We start from the raw sequence: 12,161 nt of genomic DNA on the forward strand, positions 1-12,161 counted from the left end.
ATCGAGTCTCTCTTCATGTCGGTCTACTTACACCGCAGCACACCTGCTTATTTAATCAGCTCATGTTTACTACAATTCATATTGCTACCAAAGCCGCTCACCTTACTTCGTATGACATTGCTGTGTTGCTATCGCATTCATTGCTTCGCCCTTAGGGCGAAACTGTGACATTTTTTTTTGTCCGAGTACTGTGTGTGCACAAGGAAAGTAGAAAGTTACCTATCAAGAAAGGGGTCAGGCAAGGAGACACAATCTCTCCAATGCTATTCACTGCATGCTTAGAAGAAATATTCAAGCTCTTAGACTGGGAAAGCTTAGGAGTGAGGATCAACGGCGAATATCTCAGCAACCTTCGGTTTGCAGATGACATTGTCCTATTCAGCAACAATGGAGACGAATTACAACAAATGATTGAGGACCTTAATCGAGAAAGTTGGGTTGAAGATGAATATGCAGAAGACAAATATAATGTTCAATAGCCTGGCAAGGGAACAAGAATTCAGGATCGCCAGTCAGCCTCTAGAGTCTGTAAAGGAGCACGTTTATCTAGGTCAATTACTCACAGGGGACCCTGATTACGAGAAAGAAATTTACAGAAGAATAAAATTGGGTTGGAGTGCATACGGCAGGCATTGCCAAATCCTGACTGGAAGCTTACCACTGTCGTTGAAAAGAAAAGTGTACAATCATTGTATTCTACCGGTGCTTACATATGGGCCAGAAACTTGGAGGTTAACAAAGAAGCTCGAGAACAAGTTAAGGACCGCACAAAGAGCGATGGAACGAAAAATCTTAGGAGTGACGTTAAGAGACAGGAAGAGAGCGGTGTGGATCAGAGAACAAACGGGGATGGCCGATATTCTATATAGTTGACATTAAGCGGAAGAAATGGAGCTGCGCAGGCCATGTAATGCGTAGGATGGATAACCGGTCCCTTACAAAAATTTTTAATGTGTTTTTTTAGAGAGTCTTTTGAACTTGTTCGATAGAATTCTATTGTGTTTATTTTGACTGCTTATAGAATTTTTCTATAGAGTTCCAACAGTTATTTGGCCACCGCATTCTTATAGGAACTCTGAAGACACAATTCTATAGAACATTCCTACGGAGTTCCTTTTAAGATCCTAAAGACAAATTTCTATAGAACATCTCTACGGAGTTCCTTTTAAGATCCTAAAGACAAATTTCTATAGAACATTTCTATGGAGTTCCTTTTAAGATTGTAAAGAGGAATTTCTATAAAACATCTCTACGGAGTTCCTTTTAAGATCCTAAAGACAAATTTCTATAGAACATTTCTATTGAGTTCCTTTCAAGATTGTAAAGACAAATTTCTACAGAACGTTTCTACAGAGTTCTTTTAAAGATCCTAAAGACAAATTTCTATAGAACATTTCTATTGAGTTCCTTTCAAGATTGTAAAGACAAATTTCTTTAGAACATTTCTCTGCAGTTGCTTTACAGACCCAAAAGACAAATCTCTATAAAACCTATGTCGATGTTTGTAATGTGCTTGTACTTTGCCGAGGTTCTAGAGAACTGTACTGTAGGCATTAACGATTAGAGTAAATGCAGTGGCAAAAATAATTGGCACTACAACCACAAAGTGACCTGTTTTAAACGTTTATTGCACTTCAGACTAGATACATGCATCATACATACTACATACACACTTTAGAACAGTCAGCATACATGCTTCAGCCTAGAACTTGCAACACACAAACTGTAGCTGCCAATGCGCTTCACGGATCAAGCTGGTGGTGCTAACATACGAAACAGGAAAACATTTGTGGCACACTCGACTGGAGTTGACATCTGAGAAAAGCAGGCTTGTCTAAGACAAGAAAGCTTCACATTAAAACTGCAGAAGGACCTGCTGTTCCAGCAATGCACATTAAACGGTTGGATACTAAAGCCTGAAAGTATATTCATATCAATGTGCACAGATATATGTGCACTGCAATGTTTTGCGTCAGCTCCACAAAACCACACTAAACTTATAAAACACAGCATTCTGGCCTATTTTGAAGTGTAAAAAGAACACTGGCAGTCCTTGTAAAAATGCAGCAAACAGTGGTACTCCTGGAGAAGTGCATCATATATTGTACAAAGCTTAATAAGCTTGAATGTTGTTATAAGGCAAATTTTGAGATCAGGCTCAATATTTGAAAATTATGCTGGGAAATACAAACATGACTGACGCACACCAATACCTAAGAAAACGATTTAGCTCAGGAGCTCCTACGCATGTGAATAGTGAAATCGTTTTTCTTGGCAACCACAGGACTAAACTTGATGTTTGTTATTTAAAACATTTTTAATTGGTGTTATTTACATTTAGACCAATTTTTATTAAGAATGGTTGAAAATTGCACAATTAAAAAAAACTATGTTTAGAACTATAACTCACAAAAAAACTAGCAAGCACAATTCTGTTCTGCAAATCGGAATTGGCCTCGAGCTTTAGCTAAGGACCAACTCCGATGTCCCTCCTTAAATATGTGTGAAATTCCTAAATGGTTTTGAGACAACCACAAGGCTATTTTGAATTAAATTTGTAGCATTTGAGAAAGTTAAGGTCTACCGGTTGTTGGAAGAATTTCAATTCAGAGCCTAAAGTAAAAATTATTAAAAATAGGCAGGTTTAAAGAAAAGTAAAAGCATGAAGTTTAATAATCCCCAACTCTGCAATAAAAACACATATCACAGTTCTGCAGACTGGATCAGCTATGTCTTAAGTCAAGGAATTTGATATATGAATTTACAGCTTGCGTGAAATGTTCCAATGTTTATAAGCATTTTGCATGTCCTACTCACAAATTAATGATTGTATTTTAGAGCAGTATATGATATGTCAATTTCGCCAACTTTAGTTATGGATTAGGTGCAACTAACAGAACGGTGATATCACTGTTTTTTTTAGTAAGACTTGTTAACTTAATAGCTTCATTTCTTGGAATTTTCGTGGATTTGTATGAAACGTCACTTGAATAAAAAATGTGACATCATGCTTGTGCTATGCGAATGATGCTTTTTTGAATGACGTGTTTACTTTGATTTAATAATGCTTTCCCATTTTACCTAATTCCTTCCTGGAGGCATGTAAGGCTTTAGTGAGGTATAAACAAATAAATGTAAATTATTTAATACTTAAATAAATAATGTGGTTTGTCTCAGCATTCCAGTTTTTACCACCAGCATGACCTGTATGAAGCTTTGGCTACTGCTCACATGTTGCAAGTTCATTCTTACATGATCGCCCACTACTTCACTTCCTGGAAAGCAGCGAGGAAAGGCTAGCTTTTAACCTCGTTGGTTCCGCCTGGTACTCTGCCACGGTGAAGCCTGCAAAATACAATTCAAAATCATTTTAAAAAGGTGTAATGAACATTTAGCCATAATGTATAGGCAGGCGCAAACATGTCACAAATATATATATCTACAAATGTGGTATAAATATTTATATGTATATAGTTGTAGCACTACACTGTTTCATTTAAGTATTTCTTAAGCATTTAAGAAAAAAAATTATAACAAGAAAGTAGCAGAAGTATCTCCGTGAAGAGGGACAGTTCTCAGGCAATCACTTTTGAGAATATTTTCACTTTCCCAAGATTTTGTGACACTAGAACTAGGCCAATGCACCGACACTAGAATGCCATTGCTAGTGACAAAAATAAAGTGTTTCCAAAAGACAGCAGCCCAGTCGCACATTAACGTCATCTTGTAATGACAACACATTTTAAGTTTAACATATGTAAGCAAGCAGGAACACCCATGAACTAAGGCTCCTATATAGACATCGCGCTACGCATAGCAAACAAATTTTTGGAAGAAAAAGAGAATGATCTACTGGCTTCTATTGTTCAGCGGGTGAAACAATATTACATCTGCCGGTCGCCATAGTTCGTATGTGCTATGCGTAATATGGCAGTATTCAATTTCTCACGTGGAGTTGAGATTTTGAGCAATCATGATAACAATGCATTTAACTATCTGTTGGATGGGGACCAATCAGACTTTTTTAGGGTTGTTTGCAATGAAAAGTTTGCAATGCCAAGTTTGGACTGCCGTCCTCAATTTGGCATTGCTTTCACAGGCAGAGGAAAAAATTGGCTTTATCGCTCAACCCCTGGTCCGTATAATTTTCTCTCCTAGGCGCATGTTGAGGCACCGGCCAGTCTGCGCCATGTACATTTCACCAAATATGCATATGATCACAGAAATACACAACACTACCCCTGACAGACACAAGACAAATTTAATGGTATCTTTAATAAAGCAAGTCTCCCTGGCCAGGGTGCCTTTCTTAGTTCACTTGTACACTGCTATGCACATGTATTTCTAGCGAAAAATAAAGCAGGCAGGATATGCATGGCAGCCCGCAAGCGAATTGAGAAAGGCAAGCAGGCAAGGGAGGCTTGCGTCGGTGAGAAATACCACCAAATTTGTCCATTACGTGTCACAGGTAGTGTACTGTACTCCTTTCACATGTGGTCAAACTTACATAGGGCAAACTGGCCGGTGCCTAAACATGTGCCTAAGAGATGACCATATTTCACTCAAAAGACCAGTATGCTTGTCCTACTTGGCCATGCATTGTCACAATAGGGCATAATGTAGGATTAAGATTGTTCATCTGTGTTCACCCACACTGAAAAATTAACTAGAGAAATCAGTGAGGCATACCACATAAATAAGAAGACATGTGTGAGCGAGCTTTCATTAATAATGCACGAAAAAAAGATATCCTTTCTAGATGACAAGGGATCGAAATCAGTCTGCCTATTTATTACTGAAGTAACTGAGCAGAGCGAATACTGACCTTCATATTTATTTTCAGCAAATTCAAGCTAATCAAATGTGCATTTGCCAGACACAGTTTTTCTGGGAACAGGACAGAAATAACTGGGAAGATATTAATGATAAACAATGGTGTGCACACTACGTGCTTAGACTTGTGACATATGTGGCAAACTACACTACAAATTCTTACATGCACAGGTAACTGCATGAGCTTGCAGCACAAACAGGAAAAATATGGAAATAAATGCAACAGCATAGGAAACAGTTTTAAGACAATAAAACCAAACTAAAAAGCGATAAACATACTGTGTACTAAACAAAAATAAAATTTATGTTGCAGCCAAACAATTTATGCAGGAAAAAATACTAAACATCAGGACATGTTAGGTCTAGTTTTATACAGAACATGATAATGTGTGCATAATCTTTACGCACACATGTAAGTAAGTTGAATACAGTTGCATAAATATTTATCCTCTTTAGTAAACTGCATAAACTAATGTGTCGCTAAACTGAACCATGAATGATACCAAGATCCAACTTTTTTGGAACATGTACATTTCATACATACCTGACATGAGCATCCAGCCATGCTGCTGCAGGCACTCGTATGGGGTCTGCATTTCTGGGGGCTCCTCCTTTTAGTGGACACTGTTGCGGGCCAAGGTCTCGCCACTACAAAATGAGTTGTGTTAGCTAATAGCAGTGGAGCAATAAAGCTGTCATATCGTAAACACATGCAAGGAGCACCTAAAATAGTCACGAAAACAATGTCTGCACTAGTACATAATGGCAAGAGAGCAAAAGGTTGAAATTATTGAATGGCTTGATAATATGGTCCTCTTCATCAAAGTAAATTTTTGGGCACGTCGCAACTGCACATTACAATGTATTTTAAAATTTTTTTAGAGAGTCGTTTTTTTTATTACTTAGATTAAGCAACTTTCCCCTACCATGTTTATTTATGTGAAAGTTATGTCAGCACAGCTTGTCATGAAAAGAAAGCTATACTAGTAAGTAGCAAGCTGTGATTGACTTACATTTTTTTCCTGCTGCTCGTAAGCCTAAAACCTCGTAAGCAGAGATTACCCACAACGTCGAAGCATTTATAAGCAAGGAAACGTCATTGAAAGAATCGGTGAAGAGGCAGGTGGATCGTTACTATGCAACTGCAGCAGAAAAACGGGAGCTCACGCACAGGTGCACAAGATGATTTCCGAACGTAATCTATCTCAGCGGAAGAAAACGCTTATCAGAATTATCAATTCCGCATTGTGGCAACAAATTTGCGTAACTAAATTCTGACAACCAGTGCGCCGCAAGCATCAGCACAGATTTCACTGTTGCCGTGGGTGTTCTATTTCCTACGTCCGCAAGGCACTCTATGCACACGATAAGCACGCACAACACACGTGTAGTTAGCAACTACGATTGCTTACCTTTCGAACAGTACGATGAGATGGAAAAGAGCTCTCCGAGTTGCCAGTGCTGCGTCGACGATGTTGATCCAGCATACATGCCGTTGCGTAATGGACGAGCTGAGGCACGCTAATAATACGCATTATTTCATCGCGACGTCCACAAAACTTTTCACGACCACCCAAGACAAAGGGAACACACTCCACGGCATGAAAATCGTTGGTCCACATTTGCCTGGCGCGCCACGCATACGGCGAGTTTGCAGCGAGACGCAGGCTACCTTCCGGCACTTTCATGCACACGAACACCACATTTCATTACGGCAAACCTAAAAACACACGATCAAACAAACACATCGAAGCAGCGTGCACTACCGACCGGCACATTCAAGACGGAGGAATAACAACACGACTTATTTTACCGGCCGCGTGGGACCGGCGCCGCCAGCGCCGTCTGTATACTTGTGAGGCTGTTATGGCCTCCGTGATGCCAGCAATAATAACCACTACAGCACGTTTTTGTGCCATTTTGTGCCCAATTACGTATATATATGTTGCGAGACAAAAGGAACCATCGAGCAGTCTATATTGTACACTACAATTTAGCGCAGGAAGAAATTCCATGACCAATTCTTGCTTTTGAATCACTTATGCCGCAAGTAGCCAACAAAGCATGGCCTTCAAGATCCGCTGATGTAATCCTGAGAAATCCGTGGCTGGGGCGTGATTTGAACGATTTGAGCTCCGATCACCTGCCTTAAAGCGCCTAAATGACATTTCCCGCAGCCGTTAGCTGCGCTACTTGGGCCGTAACTTCGTTTTAAGTAGCTTCCTGCTGTCTTCAACATTGAATGTAGCCCAGAAATTTTTGACACAATCTCGGAGGTACACATGGCAGTGTGCGATGTTTCCGTGTACTTTGTAATTGTCCGTCGCAAAGCAACAAATATGCGATGGTTCTTAATTTTGCTCGTGTGGCGCAGGTTATACCCATGTCGTCCGTATGTTGCTTTCGTGTCGGTGTGTTTATCGTGCGCGGTTTGCACTCATGTCGTTCGTGCCTTCCCTGTGTATCGTGCGACCTACGAAGATTCCTCGAAAAAACCGCATGTCTCTGCAGCGTGCATGCGTCGCATTTTAGTGACGTAGGCCAAAATGCGCGGCGGCGTTCTGTGTGTTTGCTGCCAAGTGCTGCAGTCACTGCGTTCCAGCAGATAGACGCGGCTGCGTACGCGTAGTTTTGTTTAGTGTTCCTTGGTCATCTTTGTGATTCACCTGCATCGGCGATAGAAACCACAATGCGCTTCCTTGACGTTACTTTGTGTAATTTCGCTTTTTGTTTTGTTCGCCTTCTTCAGTGATTATAAAGATGCTCTTGCTTGATAGTAAAAACCCATGAAACGGGTTTGAAATAATCAGGCTTTTTATTCCTTGGAAATTGGCGCGAGTGGTAATTTTACAAGAGCTTAGCAACAGCTCTGTACATCGAGCTAAAAAGCAATATATCTAAACGTGTTACAGTACGTGAATATTACTATTATGTGTCAATATCTCAGTACGGTCTCTGCTGAGAACGATTGTCCAATTCGCTCTGAACTAGCGTATATATTTTTTTTTTCATATCATTTGTTGCAAGTACAAAAATTTGTATGGTTGCAATGTTGTCTTTTCGAGTTAAAAAGACACTTTGAGATATCATTCAGCAGTATTCGACTCCTTCTATTGAAACCTTTATAGAGTGCAAATATAGAGCCATTCTATAGAAAGGCCGCACGGTAGCTTCTTTAAGCGTCCTATAAACGTTCCTCTATAGAATTCAGTGCATATGTGAATACACACACTATAGAACGCTTATAGAGTGGGAATGGAGGGCCAGTCTATAGGCAGCCACAATAGAAGTGCTACAAACATTCCATAACATTCTTCTATAGAATTTAATACATATGATGTCAATACACCCTCCATACACGGTGTTTCACGTAACTTGAGCCAAACTTTAAAAATATGCAAATGCCACGTTGCTGTACCGAACTATCCAAACCAAGGTAATGTTGTTAGCCGTCGCTTGGAGATACTCACATAATGTTTTGCATTCCCCCTAATTAGATAATTAGTCTTAAATAATTAATCAACTTCTGAAATATTGCCGCGCGACTGGCCGTTCGAGGCACTTTGCGTGTATTCGCGGGATTCTTTCACACTCGTAACAACACTATAGCCAGTCTATAGACAGGCCGCATTAAAAGTGCTAAAAACGCGCTATAAACGTTCCGCTATAAAATTTACTACATAAGATATCAATACACCCTCTATAGAGCATTTATAGAAAGCCAATGGAGAGCCATTCTATAGAGAGGTCACGTTAGAAGTTCTAAAGACGTTTATGCAGCGTGTATTGAGCAACAGAAATATATGTCGCGAGTATTTCATGTTGCGCTGCAATTTTCTCATTGATAATTTTTATCTAATTATAATACTTGAGAAGTTCAATAATTAATTAAGACTGATTATCGAATTAGGCGGAATGTAAAAATAATTTGAGCATCTGAGGGCGACGGCAAACATTACCTTGGTTCTCTCCAGCTACGTTGCATTTGCATATTTTTTTATGTTTGGCACAAGGTAAGTGAAACACCCTGAAGAATGCTTAAAGAGCGCGAATAGAGAGCTGCTCTATAGACAGACCACATTAGAACTGCTAGAAATTTTCTATAAACATTCTTCTATAGAATTTAGTACATACGATGTAAATGCAACCTCTATAGAACTTTTACAGAGGGCGAACGGAGAGCCAGTCTATAGACAGGCAGCATTAGAAGTGTTAAAAACGTTCTATAAGCATTCTTCTATAGAATTTAGTACATATGATATCGACACACCCTCTATAGAACGTTTATCGAGAGCGAATGGAGAGCCTGTCTATAGACAGGTCACATTAGAAGTGCAAAAAACTTTCTATAAACGTTCTTCTATAGAATTGAGTACGTAAGATATCAATACACCCTCTATAGAACATTTGTAGAGGGCTAATTGAGAGCCAGTCTATAGACAGGCCGCATTAAAAGTGCTAAAAACGCTCTATAAACGTTCCTCTATAGAATTTACTACATAAGATATCAATACACCCTCTATAGAACATTTGTAGAGGGCTAATTGAGAGCCAGTCTATAGACAGGCCGCATTAAAAGTGCTAAAAACGCTCTATAAACGTTCCTCTATAGAATTTACTACATAAGATATCAATACACCCTCTATAGAGCATTTATAGAAAGCCAATGGAGAGCCATTCTATAGAGAGGTCACGTTAGAAGTTCTAAAGACGTTCTTTAAAGAATACTTTATAGAATTCAGTGCATATAACGTCAATACACCCTCTATTGCACTTTTATTGTGTGTGAAATGACATGTTTCTATAGACAGGTTGCTTTAGACTTCGTATAGAGATTCTATGCAGACGACTCTATAGAGCGCGAGTTCCTATAGAGTTCCTTTTGACTTCATAGGAACTCATTAGGAGTTCTAAAGGAACTCTAAATTCATTTTCGTAAGGGGTGGACCCTTAGGGTTACAGAATGGATACCAAGAGAAGGGAAGCGCAGTCGAGGACGGCAGAAAACCAGGTGGGATGATGAAGTTAGGAAATTCGCAGGCGCACGTTGGAGTACGCTAGCGCAAGACAGGGGTAATTGGAGATCGCAGGGAGAGGCCTTCGTCCTGCAGTGGACATAAATATAGGCTGATGATGATGATGATGACTGTGTGTTGAGAAACTATAAATTGTGTGTTATGAATGGTTTCACATGCAGTACAAGTGTCCCAATGTAACACTATGTGTGCATGTAAATCAGGTCGCCTTATTGTGTGCATTTCATAATTTTTACGTTAGCGGAACAATAGAAACTTCCAAAATTATTTATTCTTTTTAAAGCTATTTTTTTTCTCCTGTGTTGCAATATGTTCGTATATGTGTTTTGTTGTTTTTTCTCAGTGTGCGTGCTGGCCTGCGTGTCGCATCATAATTGGAGCAAAGGCCTTTGTCGGGCTAGTAAGCCTTGCTTTGCTCCTGTTTCTGTACCTGTACAGAAAGAAACAAATAAATATCAAAATATTAAAAACCACGATTTAATTATGAGGTGCGCCGTAGTACGGGACTCCGGATTATATTTTGGCCGCCAGGGTATCTTTAACGTGCCCCCAATGCATAGGACACGGGTGTTCTTCCATTTCGCCCTCATCGAAATTGTTTTCAATGGGGGCGAAAACAGAAGAATGCGGCTGCTACCGCCGGGATTCGATCCCGCGACCTCGTGCTTAGCAGCGCAACACCATAGCCGCTAAACCACCACGACGGGCCTTTTGCTATCGCTATCCCAAGGCATGAACTTAACCTATACCGTAGACTGCGCGCGTATAGAGTGCAGCCGTACACTTAGTTATTCCGATATTTAGTTAATTTAATGCTTTTTTTCAATACGATTGCATTTTTTTGTATCTATAGAGCGACTTTCAATCATTTCTGTGCGCAACATTTAGGTTGCTTTGATGTCCGCGCTGCCGTTAACAGACCAGTCAAGCTAGAATGACGTGTTACGTTCAAGTTTTACCGTTTTAGAAATTGTATGCCTAGATTTATAAACGTTTTTCCGCTACCTAGACCGAGATAATGTAATCATTCTATTATCATTTTCATGTTTTATTGCGATCGCAATTATATGGACACTCAAAGAGGATTTCTGCTGTCGGCGTCGCCGTCGCCGTGAGGTTCCGTATGACGTCAACGGCGATGAAATCGTCGCCGCGCGCCCGACGCTGCAGGTGCGAGTGAAAGGGCGCGAGGGATGCGTGCTTTCACGGGGAACGAACGCACGGCGGAGAACAAACGCGCGTTCTGCGCCGTGCTCCCTGAAGAGCTGCAGAATTAAGCGTCTCTTCCCTCCTTTACAATCACCATATATATAGAGCAAACGCGACTTTTTCCGTCGAGCGAAAGGCCGTGGGGAGACGGGAGGGAGGGAGGGAGGGAGGGGAGGCGACGTTTAGCTGCGGCACCAAATGCGTATTTATATGAAAACGTTGCGAGGCGAGAAGGTGGTAAAGACTTCCGACGCTGCTCGACGAGTTTCCGACGCTGCTGATCTCGTCGAAAACCTCCGAGCCGCCCTCAGAGGTCCTGACAACAGTCACCAACGTCGCGCGCGTTCGGTGCGAACGCTGGCAAAACGGCGACGGCGTCGACACTAGTCCTGCGCGTTGCTGGTGCCGCTGCATGTCTAAGTTTATACAGCTGATAAAACTACTATCCTTACTCCGTATAGCCCTCTCTACTAAGTTGCTATCGCAATTGGTGCTTCGCTTTTCGGGTGAAACTGCGATAATCTTTGTTCCCTACTCACCTAATATTCGTGATCGGCTGGTCGTGATCTGTGGGGGACTAGAAAGAAACAGAGTCGAGTTAAGACAATCGTTACAGTTATGCCAGGCCCTATGTTTTTTTCGTGTCCAGTGGTTACTGCTGCGAAAGTCTGCAATATTTCGACAATATCAAGTATCAATTGTATTACCGCTTAAAAAAAAGGCCGCTTCTTGGCAAACTGAATGATGGAGTAAGAAATCTATAGGAACGTTTCCTGTGGCGGGGATCTACCACCGTGGCTAAATACACATGGCTCGCCTAAAAGTGTTCAATGGCTAAATTTTCAGCGAGAAACCTCTTTGCAACATATTATTATGCCATATTGGAATCTAGAAGTCACGAGTAGTCGTTGCTTAAAAGCAAATTCAGTGTTCCGTCTCATATTGCTAACGATTTATATGGCAATGTACACATGGTATTAAAAGTTATCTTTTTTTGTGCACTTATTATTTATGTCCGGAATCCTGCTGTGTCTACACTAGCTGGCACTATTCCTATTGATTAAGTGCCAATCGCAGATCGAC

At 40.6% G+C, this 12,161-nt stretch overlaps 2 long non-coding RNA genes across 2 annotated transcripts in view; one reads left to right on the plus strand and one right to left on the minus strand.

Moving 5' to 3' along the window:
• Positions 1–12,161, plus strand: part of LOC125944763 (uncharacterized) — a 66,033-nt gene that overhangs the window by 1,498 nt on the left and 52,374 nt on the right. The window lies entirely within an intron of this gene.
• LOC125944761 (uncharacterized) lies at positions 1,608–6,806 on the minus strand. Its single transcript, XR_007466461.1, has 3 exons — positions 6,246–6,806; positions 5,378–5,481; positions 1,608–3,345 (listed from the first exon to the last, which is right to left on the minus strand). It is a non-coding gene; the product is annotated as an uncharacterized LOC125944761 (long non-coding RNA).

This window comes from Dermacentor silvarum, chromosome 1, assembly GCF_013339745.2.
Source record: "Dermacentor silvarum isolate Dsil-2018 chromosome 1, BIME_Dsil_1.4, whole genome shotgun sequence".
Lineage (NCBI taxonomy): Eukaryota > Metazoa > Arthropoda > Arachnida > Ixodida > Ixodidae > Dermacentor > Dermacentor silvarum.